The 12,570-nt window shown below is 39.2% G+C and overlaps 1 long non-coding RNA gene across 2 annotated transcripts in view; it reads right to left on the reverse strand.

Annotated features, from left to right (window-relative positions):
- LOC128342506 (uncharacterized) overlaps positions 1–4,350 on the reverse strand; it is a 31,802-nt gene extending 27,452 nt beyond the window's left edge. For both annotated transcript variants that reach the window (XR_008315026.1, XR_008315025.1), the window contains exon 1: positions 4,251–4,350. This is a non-coding gene — a long non-coding RNA (uncharacterized LOC128342506). The remainder of the gene's footprint in view (positions 1–4,250) is intronic.
- Between the last annotated feature and the right edge of the window lie 8,220 nt (positions 4,351–12,570).

Here is a 12,570-nt window from a genome sequence, read left to right on the forward strand (position 1 = left end):
GATACAGGAAAAGCAGTTATGAGAGGGTTTTTTATACAACAAAATGCATACTTTAAAAAACAAAGGGGGTTGAAAAAAGAGGGATTATTGATGGAGATTTCTAAAAAAGAAAGAGAACTTCTATGGGCTAAGGACAAAAAGAAGATTACTCAAGTCATTAAAGTGCTTCAGCAGCAGCTCTCTATGTTACTATTAAATGAAGTTGAACAGAACTTAAAATATGCGAAGCAAAAGTCATTTGAATTTGCAAACAAACCAGGCAAGTTGCTGGATTGGAAAATTAGAAGTGAGAAAAAGAATAAGTACATATCCAAGATATCAACAAAAAATGGGCTTTCCTATGACGAAAGGGAAATAAAAAGGGAATTTTTTAGATATTATTCTGAATTATATAAAGGAAATAAAGTAGAAGATATAAAAATCAACAAATTTCTCAAGACACAAAATATTCCAAAACTTTCTAAGGACCATATAGAAATTATGAATGCACTGATATCAATAATGGAAATAACAGAAGTAATAAAGCCAAGCAAAGCTAATAAGGCGGCAGGGCCCGATGGGCTACCAGCTTTGTACTATAAATCTTTCAAAGATCAAATATTACAGCCTTTGCAATGGATAATGAATGATGTTTTGCAAGAGGAATTATGCTGGAGTCTTGGAAGTATGCCAATATTGCAGTAATTCCAAAACCGGATCAAGATTTAACGCAGGTCAAGAACTACAGGCCAATCTCACTCTTAAATAATGATTATAAACTTTTTGCTGCCATTTTGGCAAGGAGAATGAAGGTTGTTTTAAGAGTTTTTGTTCACGAAGATCAAGCAGGTTTTTTACCAAAACGGCAATTAAGAGATAATGTGAGAACAGTTCTGAATGTATTGGAGTATTATGAAAAACACAATGATAAACAGATATCTATGATCTTTCTGGATGCAAAGAAAGCATTTGACAATGTCTCCTGGCAGTTTATGTGGAGGCTATTAGATGTAATGGGAGCTGGTAATAATTTTATTAGGGCTATCAAGACAATATATTCGGAGCAATATGCTAAAATTATTATAAATGGGGAATCATCAGATAATTGTAAAATACAAAAAGGAACTAGACAAGGCTGTCCACTTCCCCCATTACTTTTTATATTAGTACTGGAAGTGCTTTGCAGAAATATTAGAGAAGAAGATCAAATACAAGGCCCGAAAGTTGGGAAACAAGAGTATAAACTTAGAGCCTCTGCGGATGATGTGGTGTTTTTTCTAGAAAATCCATTAGAGAAGATCGGAAGACTTTTGCAAAAAATACAACAATTTGGCCAATTGGCCAGGTTTTATATAAATAAGACTAAAACCAAGGTGCTGACAAAAAATATGGACCAGAAATCTAATGATAGATTTTTTGAAATAAATGAACTGTAAGTGGAGAAGAAAATTAAATATTTGGGCGTCTGTTTGACAAATAAAAACTCTTTGTTGTTTTCAGATAATTATATCAAAATAAGGAATACAGTAAAAATTGACTTGCAAAGATAGACTAGAATGAACTTATCTTTAATGGGAAGAATTTCAGTTGTGAATATGAATGTTTTACCTAAAATGCTGTTTCTTTTTCAGACTATTCCTATAATTAACAGCTTAACTTGTTTCAAGCAATGGCAAAAGGACATAACCAAGTTTGTTTGCCAAGGGAAAAGACCAAGAATTAAATTTTAAAAATTTAACAGATACTAAAGAAAGAGGTGGTCTTACCCTGCCAGATTTAAAGTTGTATTTTGATGCTGTTTGTTTGACATGGTTAAAAGAATGGATAACATTAAGAAATCCCAGAATACTTGATCTGGAAGGATTTGATAGAAGGTTTGGATGGCATTCATATCTGAGGTACGATAAAAGTAAAGTGCATAAAGATTTTCTTAATCATTATGTAAGAAGGAGTCTAATGAGAGTGTGGGTAAAATATAAAAAATGGTTGGAATCTAAAACTCCATTATGGCTGTCCCCGATTGAAGCTTTAGCACGTAAAGAGGTAAATCTGCAACCTGAATGGGGTACCTACAGCGATTTGTTATGTTTCCAAGAACAGGGCTGTAAATTAAAAAACCTAATTGAAGTACAAAATTTGGTTAGTAATTGGTTTCAGTACCATCAGTTAAACAAAATCTATAAGAAGGATCCTAAAGTTGGATTTGAGGATCAAATGTTGAGATTTGAGAAGGAGCTGTGTGAAAATGATGAAAAATTAGTTTCTAAGATGTATAAGCTGTTGCTTTTGGAGGAGACAAGAGATGAAGTGTTTAAAACGACTATGATAAAATGGGCTCAAGATATGGGTCATAATATAGATATGGCAGCTTGGGAAAAATTATGGGAAATGGATTTAAAGTTCACTGCATGTTATACTTTAAAAGAAAATTATTACAAGATGATGTACAGGTGGTATTTGACACCCAAAAAATTAGCATTAATGTATAAAAATGTTCCAAACAAATGTTGGAAATGTGGACATTGTGAAGGAACTTTTTTTCATATGTGGTGGTCTTGCGGGAAGGCAAAGCCCTTTTTGGGATATATAATGAGCTGAAGAAAAAATTTTAAATGACATTTCCTAAGAGGCCAGAATCCTTCCTGCTGGGAATAACGCAAGGAGAGTTTTCCACAAGAAATTTAACATTTTTTATGTATGCAACCACGGCGGCCAGAATAGTATATGCACAGAAATGGAAGGACAATGAAATGCCCTCAAAAGAAGATTGGTTGATAAAAATTTTGGAATATGCTGAGATGGCAAAACTTACAGTATTGATAAGGGATGAAAACTTGGAATGTTTTAAAGAAGATTGGAAACCATTCTTACTATACTTAAAGAACTATTTTTTTTAATATCGACTTTTCAGCAGGGTTTGAAATTTAGTAATAATAGCAGGTTGGGTAGAGTAAAATCGAGTTTGCAATGTGTAGGATATATGTTTTGAATTACTATAGCAATGGTTGACTTGTATAAATGAATCGTGCTGACTGGTGAGCGGGAAGTCAATATTTACTTAATTAGATGTAATGGGATTGTTAAGATATTGTAAAAACCAATAAAAAACTTAAAAAGCGGGGGGAAAGAACCGAGCAGAAAAATGGAAAAATGAGCCACTGCATGGTCAATATTTGCATAATATAAGTGGAAAATCGGACATCATCAAGACCTGGCAATGGCTTAAGAATGGCAACTTGAAGAAAGAAACAGGACTTAATACTGGCTGCACAAGAACATGGACTAAGAACAAATGAGCAAAAGTCGAAAAATCAACAACAAACAGCAAATGCCGCCTTTGTAAAGAAGCTGACGAAACAGTGGACCACCTAATCAGCTGTTGTAAAAAGATCACACAGACTGACTACAAAGGCATGACAAGGTAGCAGGGATGATACGCTGGAACATCTGCAAAAAAAACAAGCTACCTGTAGCCAAAGATTGGTGGGTCCATAAAATTGAAAAAGTGGTAGAAAATGAAGATGCAAAAATATTATGGGACTTCCGACTACAAACAGACAAACATCTGCCACACAATACACCAGATATAACTGTAATCGAGAAGAAAGAAAAACAAGTTAAAATAATTGACATAGCAATACCAGGTGATAGCAGAATAGAAGAATAAGAAATAGAAAAAAATCACAAAATACAAAGATCTGCAAACTGAAATTGAAAGGCTGTGGCAGAAAAAGACCAAAGTAATCCCAGTGGTAATTGGCACCCTAGGTGCAATTCCAAAACAACTGGAAGAGCACCTCAACACCATAGGGGCCGCAGAAATCACGATCAGCCAATTACAAAAAGCAACTTTACTGGGAACAGCCTATATTCTGCGACGAAATCTATAATAATAACAGCAACAATATTGATAATAAAATTCAGCCATCCCAGGTCCTTGGGAAAAACCCGCTGTTCTTGTTTGTACACTGCCCTGAGTCTGTGGATTGGGTGGTATATTAAATCTTTTAATTTTGCATTTTTTAGATTCCTCCCATCTCAGCCTTATCTGCTATATCAATCTTAATCTCTGTAATACTGTAACATCCCCCCCCCTTTTATATAGCATTTATTGTATAGTATTACTGTTTTATAACCTGTGCTGGTCTATGACCGTAATAAAGATTGATTGATTGATAAATAAATAAATTTCTGACAAACTATTTGTCCTATCCATTCATATTTTGTTAAAAACAAATGAGCAAAATTGTGTCAGAAAACATGCACCAAACCTTTACAGGGCTGCTTTTGTTTAAGTTTTATTTGTGCTTTCTTCCCCCAATTGTGCTTCCTTGCCAATTGCTTATTTTGATCACCGTCATGACATTGATTGGTGTGTCAAAGCAAATACCTAGAAACAAAGATCAGTGAAATGACATTTTCATATCAGCATGAAGTTTGCTTCTTAAGTACAAAAATACCCTGTATCGTTACATGGGAGAAGGAGAGGAAACTATGAGGAGAGAGAGAGAGAGAGAGAATGTCAGGCTGGTACTAGAAATATAATTTAGTGTGCAGGTATTTGATTTGATAGAAAACCTGCCTTGATTTTTTTTGCTTGAAAAAATCTTGGTTTCTGACAAGGTTGTAATTCATTGAGAAGGGCTGAGGCCACATCTTGGGTTTGACGTGCCACTCCAACCTAAACCCTAGATGGTTTAAGGTGATCCCCTAAGAGGGTAGCATGTTGCAGCTGGCAAAAAAATAAACAAACCTAAGCCCTATGCTAACAGAAAATTTTTAGATTTATGCCACGAGCCAAGGAAAAACACTGACATGTTTGTGAGCCCAGGTTTGATTTGGCCCTTTCCTCACACAGTGCAACGGTGTCTTGCTGGGGGAGACGGACAGCACAAAATCTGTAACGGACAAGAGTGGAACAGGCAGAAGAGGGAAGCAGACAAATAGTAGCTGAAGATATAATTTTGTGCAGACTTCTCTTTCTCTGTGTCCTGCACATAAACTGCCTTTTGCTATTGCTATCTACACCTGGTGAAGTAACACTGAAGTGGACCTTTCAACTGGCTGTGGTTTTCCATTGTTTCTCTTGGGAATTCCAGACGATTGTTTAATTCACTGGTTTAACAGAAAACCTCTCAGTTTGCTGGGTACTTAAGGCATTTGTGTAAGACAATTTGATGCTGAAGAAATGCAAAAAAACCAACTCTCTGCCTGCTGTTTTTCTGTTTTCACAGTGATGAGTGAACTCCCCTTGTCTGGATTTGAAATTTGGCTTGTTTTCTATTTGAACTATTTCCACTCCCCTATGCAAAATAGGGGTGGGGCTCATTTATTCCAAGCCCAATTCTGAACCATGGGAAAGGTTACAGGGTCTGGATGCTCCCCCAGGAGCTCCCTGATCCTCCTACTGGCTCCTTCCTTTCCCAGCAGTGGGAATAGGGGAAGAGCCCCCAGGGACATTTTTTTGGTGATGCAGAGGACTTCTGGGGCAAGAGGGGATTGTTGATATCCACCCCCACCCCCCATGAGCACAGGTGCTGCATTAGTCTGGAACTTGTCCTCAGTACCTGCACGTTTTACGGAGCACCGGCTCTTTGGCCATTTTAAAGTTGTAACTCTCAGGGCCAGTTAACAAATGGCTCATATATACTCTGAATATGGCAGGTACTGCAAGTCCAATTGGTAGTTCCTGCTCATGTGATCCATCTGCCATGAACCAGCACCCAAAGAAGAGCAATTCAGTCTCCTTTCCCCCTGTAAGTTTGATGTATACTCTATTCCCTTTTGCAATGGGCCCTCTTGTTTCTGTATCTCAGTTTCCAACTCCCCTGCTTCTGCCTCTCCTTCATCGGCAGCACAATACCACTCTTGTCCAAAGGTACTAGGTGAAGGTTTTTCTCCTAGTCAAATTAGAGCTTCACTTCCTTTGCAGCATGGCATAGTTTGCTAACATTCAAAGAACTGCCCATTAAAGTATGGGAAGGAAGCTCTGGAGAACTATATCTCCCAGGCATTCCTGTGCTTTCCCAGCCTCCACACATGCGTTTCCCACCTCTCCTACACAACTCCCTACCCTTATTACCAACACTCCCAGCAGACTTAGCAAGTATGTCCTGCCTACACTGGCTATGGATTTGCAGGAGTGCCCCTTAAAGCAGCCCCCCACCATACCACCTGGGGCATTTGCCCCACTGTCATCTTACTCAGTGTGGTAGTGGGGGGAGGGAATTCTGACCTCCCCTTTCCAATTTTGCGAACATGCACAGACCTAATATTTATAAGCAATAGAATCTAGAGGCTTATAATGGTGGACTTTTGCTGCTCTTAACAAAAGGGCCAGAGTTCCCATGCCCCTTTAATTTAATTGGCATTTCATAATCTGTTGGCTACTTTGAAAAACAAAAATGAATCGATGGGTAGATCAAAATGTCTCATATTTTTCAATCAGTACAAAAAGTCGCCTGCATGATTACAGTTAATACAATAAGCTGATTCCATGATCACAAGTACATTTCCAGACCCCATTATTGCAGAGATGATTTTGAAAACATAACTGCAGCATGTGTGTTTGTGTGTTTTGCAGTGATGGGCTCCAAATGCTACATTTAGTTCTCTCCTTTGAAAAAAAGGAGGTTCCAAGAAGCCATGACAATGTATTGAAACATTTTTAATCTCTGTTGGTTTCCATGACAATATATAAATAGTTGTGTCTGCTGCACAGTAGAGAAAAGAGGACAACATTGTCAGTGTACTGGTTTAAAAAAAAATAAAAAAACAGAAATTAGTCAATATTCTCCTGCACTTTAAATAGATTGACTTTTAAAACATTTTGTTACCATACCGACATGCAGCTTTGCTGCTACCTAAAAATAACATACAAACAGAGAAACTGATATTCTTTTTCCAATGCTTTTGTCCTTTCTACAGGCACAGTTAAGAACAGCGCTAGCTAACTATTTATGTGTATGCTTAAAATTTATGCAATAATCCTAAACACACTTGACTGCAAATAAATTCCATTGAAACCACCTAGACTTACTTGGGAATAAATGTTTTTAGGCATAGGGTGTTAGTATCAGAAGACTGAAATTTAGCTTTAGGATTTGATTTGCTGAACGCCAATGTGTCAAATCATCTTCTAACTTAAACATTTCATGGCTAAGTGTTGGCATCCTTATTCACTATCCTGACTGGAGAGCTAATCTAAAGTCAGAGTAATCGACATTCCATACAAAAGTGCTCTTGCACTAATATGTAAAATTGCATTTATGCAGCACTGTGACTATTGGAAATAATGGCCATAGTGTCTCAAAAGTGCAATTGCATAACGTTACATATTAGTGTAAAAGCACTCTTGTGCAGCACCACTTATACTGTATCTGAATTGTGTAGTACCACTATGCAATGCATGGCTATTTTAATGAATTCCACATGTGGGTGGTAATGTGTATGTCCAACCTGAGGCACACAAGACTCCAAAGCAAAGGTTCTTTTTGTGTATGCATTGGGAGATGCATGGGCTCTTCTCACATCGGATATACAGACCTCTATATTTGCCCTCTAATTAAAAAAACAAAACACCAGCAGTGGGTGTTAGGGATGTGCACGGAACCGGCTGGCCCAGTTTGGTTCGAGTCCGGACTGGACTCGAAGCCAACTGGGCCAGTTCGGTTCAGCACCTCTGAACCCCACCGTTCGGTTTGGGGGGGGTGTCGCATTTTTTTAATGTTTAATTTTTTTTAACCTTTACAATTGTCTTTGAGGTGGGGTGTGTGTGTGTAGGTTCCGCCTCCCCCCACTGGCCTCCTAAATCACCCCCTCTGGCCCATTTGTCCAGTTGTTCGGACCCTTCAGGCCTCTGTAGTTTGGTGCAGCAGCAAAAATGGTGGCCACAACGCATGCACAAATGGCCTTTGCAAGGCCTGGCATGGCAGGCCTCGCAGAGACCATTTGCGTATGCATGGTGGCCGCCATTTTGGGCAATGCACCGAACTACAGTAGTAGTTTTTAAAAAAACATATTAAAATTTGTGAACCCCTCCCCCCCTGCCAACCATCAGGGTGGTGGTGGTGGTTCTGTGCCAAACTGAACCAGGTGGGTTCAGTCCGGCCTAGAACCACTGAACCAAACCAGTTCAACATCGAACCAGTTCGATGTTGAACTGGTTTGCACACCCCTAGTGGGTGTAGACCCAGCGGCACCATCTACTAGATATATGGCACCTATACTTGCTCTACCAACAATGTGATGCAATGCAAATGATTCATCCAATGACAATGTCCTACATAACTAGACAAAGAGGACTGTCTTCAAGGCAGCAACTAAATGGTCACCAATCTGATATCAAGAGCAATAACGCCAAACGGTCAGTCAGTGATCATTTCAATACAGCATCATAGGGACACAGCATCACAGACCTGAGAATAACTGCTCTGAAAAAGATAAATCCTGATAAGACACATGCAATGAGAAATAGCTGAGCAATAGTCCATAAAAATTCAACACTATCAACCAAGGACTCAGTAGGGATTCCCTTTCATACAACCTCTTAGTCCCTTTCAGATTCCACTTAGTCTATTAAAGGAACACAGAAGTGCACCTTTAGTTAAAGCAAGTAGCAACAACAACAAAAAAGGTTCTGCCATTATAAACCTCAATATTCTGCTGCTTATAAATATTTATTTATTTATTTATTTATTTATTTATTTAAAATTTCTTGTATACCGCCTCCTCCAAAGACTCTAGGCGGTGAACAGTAACAATAACAATAGCAATAACAATAACAAGGGCAAAAGCCCGGCAAAAAGGGTAGGTCTTGAAAAGGGCCTTAAAAGCCACTAAAGAGGGGGCCAAATGAAAATATGAGGCTATTCACACGATTTTCTACAATCATAAGAACCACCGGGCTCGGCTGCAAACCTGGTGCTTCTTGAGCGGGTAACCCGCTAACTGGTTTTTTGGCGTGCTGTGGCTACTCATGAGTAGACTCCCGGTGGGAGGCTGAAAAGCAGCCTCCTGGCTCAGGAGTCTCCCCAGTATGCCCTGCGCGCTCGCACGGGGCATACTGGAGCTCCCAGGGGCCGCACGGCCCCTGAAATCCCCAGCATCTGCCGGCTCCATCATGGAGCTGGCAGTCATGTGGGCAGGTAATCTGGCCGTCCAGGGCTCCTGTCCTGCTCGTCTTCAGGGAGAGCGGGCTTAGCTTGCTCTCCCCACTTAGCTTTACAAACCGGGTTTCACTGATCGTGAGACTCGGCTCTATGACAACTGTTGAGCTAATAACTTTAAATTGGACATGCATGATCTACTTGATGAGGTCTACAAATGTACCTAATTTCAAGGGGATCTGATAAAAACTGCCACAGCTATAGCAAGTTAAAAGGTGCTGTGAACTGACCCTTTGATTTGTTTCTGTCCATATTTTATCCTGGCATATCACATATTTATTTCAAATTTTGATGAAAATGGCTGGTGTAATCTATTCAGGCTTGTCTAGGAAAGCAATTCTTTCTAGGTTTGATGAAGCTTGGAGATATATAGATAGATAGATAGATAGATAGATAGATAGATAGATAGATATTCACTTTTCCTCCGAGGGGCTCAGAAAAGTGTGCATGGTTATTTTTATCCTCACAACAACCCTGTGAGGTAATTAGGTTGTGAGAAACATGACTGGTCCAAAGTCACACAGGGAGTTTCATGGTTGAACAGGGATTGAAACTCAGGTCTTCCCAGTCCTAGTAGAACACTCTAACCACTATGCTATGCTGTTATCAAGGTTTTCCTGACCCATTAAAACCTATGGCTAGTAAGAGCTGGTGAAATTATACAAAGCATGACCTTTTATTCATCTGCATGGACACCACCGGGTATCTTTGCTGGTGCCAGGCACTCGATCTTCTCCATCTTGAATTGAGCCTCAAAGACCAAGGAAAAGGGTGGGTGCATGGATGGAGGGCAAGTTGTAAACAAGCACAACTGGTGACATTACACATGATTTTATGTATGTATGTATTTGTTATTAATTTATTAAATTTTTATACTGCCCCAAAGGCTCTGGGCAGTGCACAACAGACAAAACAGAAACCCAGGGGCATATTTAGGGTAGGGCAGGCAGGGCATGTGCCCTGGGTGCCACTTGAAGGGGGTGCCATTTTTTTAAATTTAAAAATTTTAAAACATGGCCACCAAAATGTGCATGCTCAAATGGCCTCCGTGAGGCCCTAGGCCAGGCAAGCTCTTGCAGAGGCCATTTGAGCATGCGCGGTGGCCATTTTGTTTTTAGTGGCCATTTTAAAAAAAAATTTAAATGGCCACAGCACATGCTCAAATGGTCCCTGCGAGGCCCTAGAGGCCAGTGGGGGGAGGAGGAACCTTTGCAGACCCCCCCCCATGGCCTTTAGGAACCCTCTGAAGGGGCTACAGGTAATTTTTTTTAGTTTAATATAATATAAGTCACTGTACACATATTTAGTTGGGCACTATGTACAGAGAATCAGGGATTGTGAATACTGAGCTGAAGCTTATGAGCTAAGATTGTATTCATTTGCTCTTACTTTGCTTCTTGTGATAAGTTAGTTAAATGTGGTGTCTTAATAATATGGCTATTAATGGTGCATTTGTCTTTGAATCAGTGTGAAATCCTTAGTATTAAGGCCCACTGGGAGTTTCTTGCTCTCTTTCTCTCATTTTAACTGTCTTTCTGAAATACTAGAATATATTCCAAGCAGTGACACAGTTTTCACTGCATATCCTTTAATTATTTTCAGAATATCTGGGAAAAGTCAAATTCTCCATTTATTTTTTAAAACTTATGTAATAGTGATGCTACAATGCATAGTAGAGAATTAGACAGGCACTTCTGTTTAGTTTTCCAAGTATACCTCCACATAGTATTTGGATATTTCATGAGCCCCAACATACTGAAATTTGTAGTTTTCCTTCCAGCATTCTTTGGTCTGGCTACGTCCACTGCTAAATAGTTTTTGAAATATTAAAAGATTAACGAGCTTGACTTGCATTTTTGAGCTGATATTATGGTAAAGTTATCTGAAAGATGGGTGTCAGATGTTTGGACAGGGGGCGCAATTTCAGTGCTTGTCCTAGGCGCTATTTTCCCTAGATATGCCTCTGAAGAAACCCCACAAACAATCATTTTAAACAATACAAAAACAAATTTAAAAGCAGCTTAAAATCATTGAACAATTAAGAACATTTAAAAGCAGTTTAAAACCCTGGAAGCCCAGACCAAACAAATAGGTTTTAAGGGCTCTCTTGAAGGCCAACAATGATTCCAAACTATGAATTATTGATCATATTGCATGTCTGTTAATGCATCAGCCTCAGGTTCCAGTTTCCTGGCTTTGTGAAGCTTGAGCCAAAATGAGATAGCCTTAACTCTGGTCTTAAACTGGCAGGTTTTTGATTATCTAATATTATTACTGCTCTTTAAGAAATTTAGAAAGTTTATTACTGACTTTTCTTCCTTGCTTCAGCCAGAAGCATGCTTTCTGCTTTGCATCTGATGAAGTGGGTTGTTGTTGCCCACAAAAATTCATGCTCCAATATAGCATCAATGTCATGTTCTTTAGAAAGCAGAGATTCTTCTGAGTTTGAACAAACACAATTCTTTTGTTGAAGATTTTTGTTAGGAGAGAGTTCTGCTTGCTTGTGTTTAGCACACACTCTCACTAGCCTCTGTTAATCCAGGCTCAGACAATTCCAATCAATAACGAAACTAACAACTCTTAAAGGGACAGTGTACTATACCCCTAATTACCAAACTGTGGCAGTCTACTGCTACAAGCTTCCCTTATTATCCAACAACAACCTATACTGAACATCATACAGAAGTCCAAAAACCAGAAATCCAAAGCTCACTTGTGCTTCCTGTTTCCCATCACTTGTTCAGGCCACTCTTAAGTTTACAACTTTAGGCATAGTTAAGTTATACTCATTGGAATGCATAATGGCTTATCACTGAAGTCTAAGGTCTTCTCTCTTGATTGCTGGGTGCCTTCTATGAAATTGAGTTCCTTTATTCAAATAACTGGCTCTATATGTTGATGTTTCCACAAGTCCCAATCCAATCCATGCAGAGGGACACTTTTTTGGAATACAATAATAATTTCAGTCCATGGACTTCTTAACTTGCAACACAGTGAGAATAATAATCAGGGGAAGGGGGGTGGGAAGGAAAACATGGTTAATGCTGTAATGTTTCATTAAAGGATTAGTATCAAACCACAGGAAAGACTTTTTGATGGTTTGCTAGTCTCTGTGGTCTGACTGAACTAAACATTCTGCCCTAGTTGATTGCCAGATGTGAAGCCATCTGATTCCTATCTTCTGCTCTGTCCCAAATTGGCATTGTGTGCTTGAAGGCAGAGAGGGGCGAAGTTGTAAAAGTCACTCTGGAGTCTAGTATTTCTATATGCTTGGGCTGAAAGATGCACCCTGGACCAGTTACATAGAGTCCCCCACAGAGAATTCCCATGGATGTTTCCCCATGGAATGGGGAGAGGAGTCATTACTGCAGCACTATGGGGTGGCTGTCAGAACCATATGCCACTGGAAGAACAATATTTTTAA

This window comes from Hemicordylus capensis, chromosome 2, assembly GCF_027244095.1.
Source record: "Hemicordylus capensis ecotype Gifberg chromosome 2, rHemCap1.1.pri, whole genome shotgun sequence".
In the NCBI taxonomy this organism is placed as follows: Eukaryota; Metazoa; Chordata; class Lepidosauria; order Squamata; family Cordylidae; genus Hemicordylus; species Hemicordylus capensis.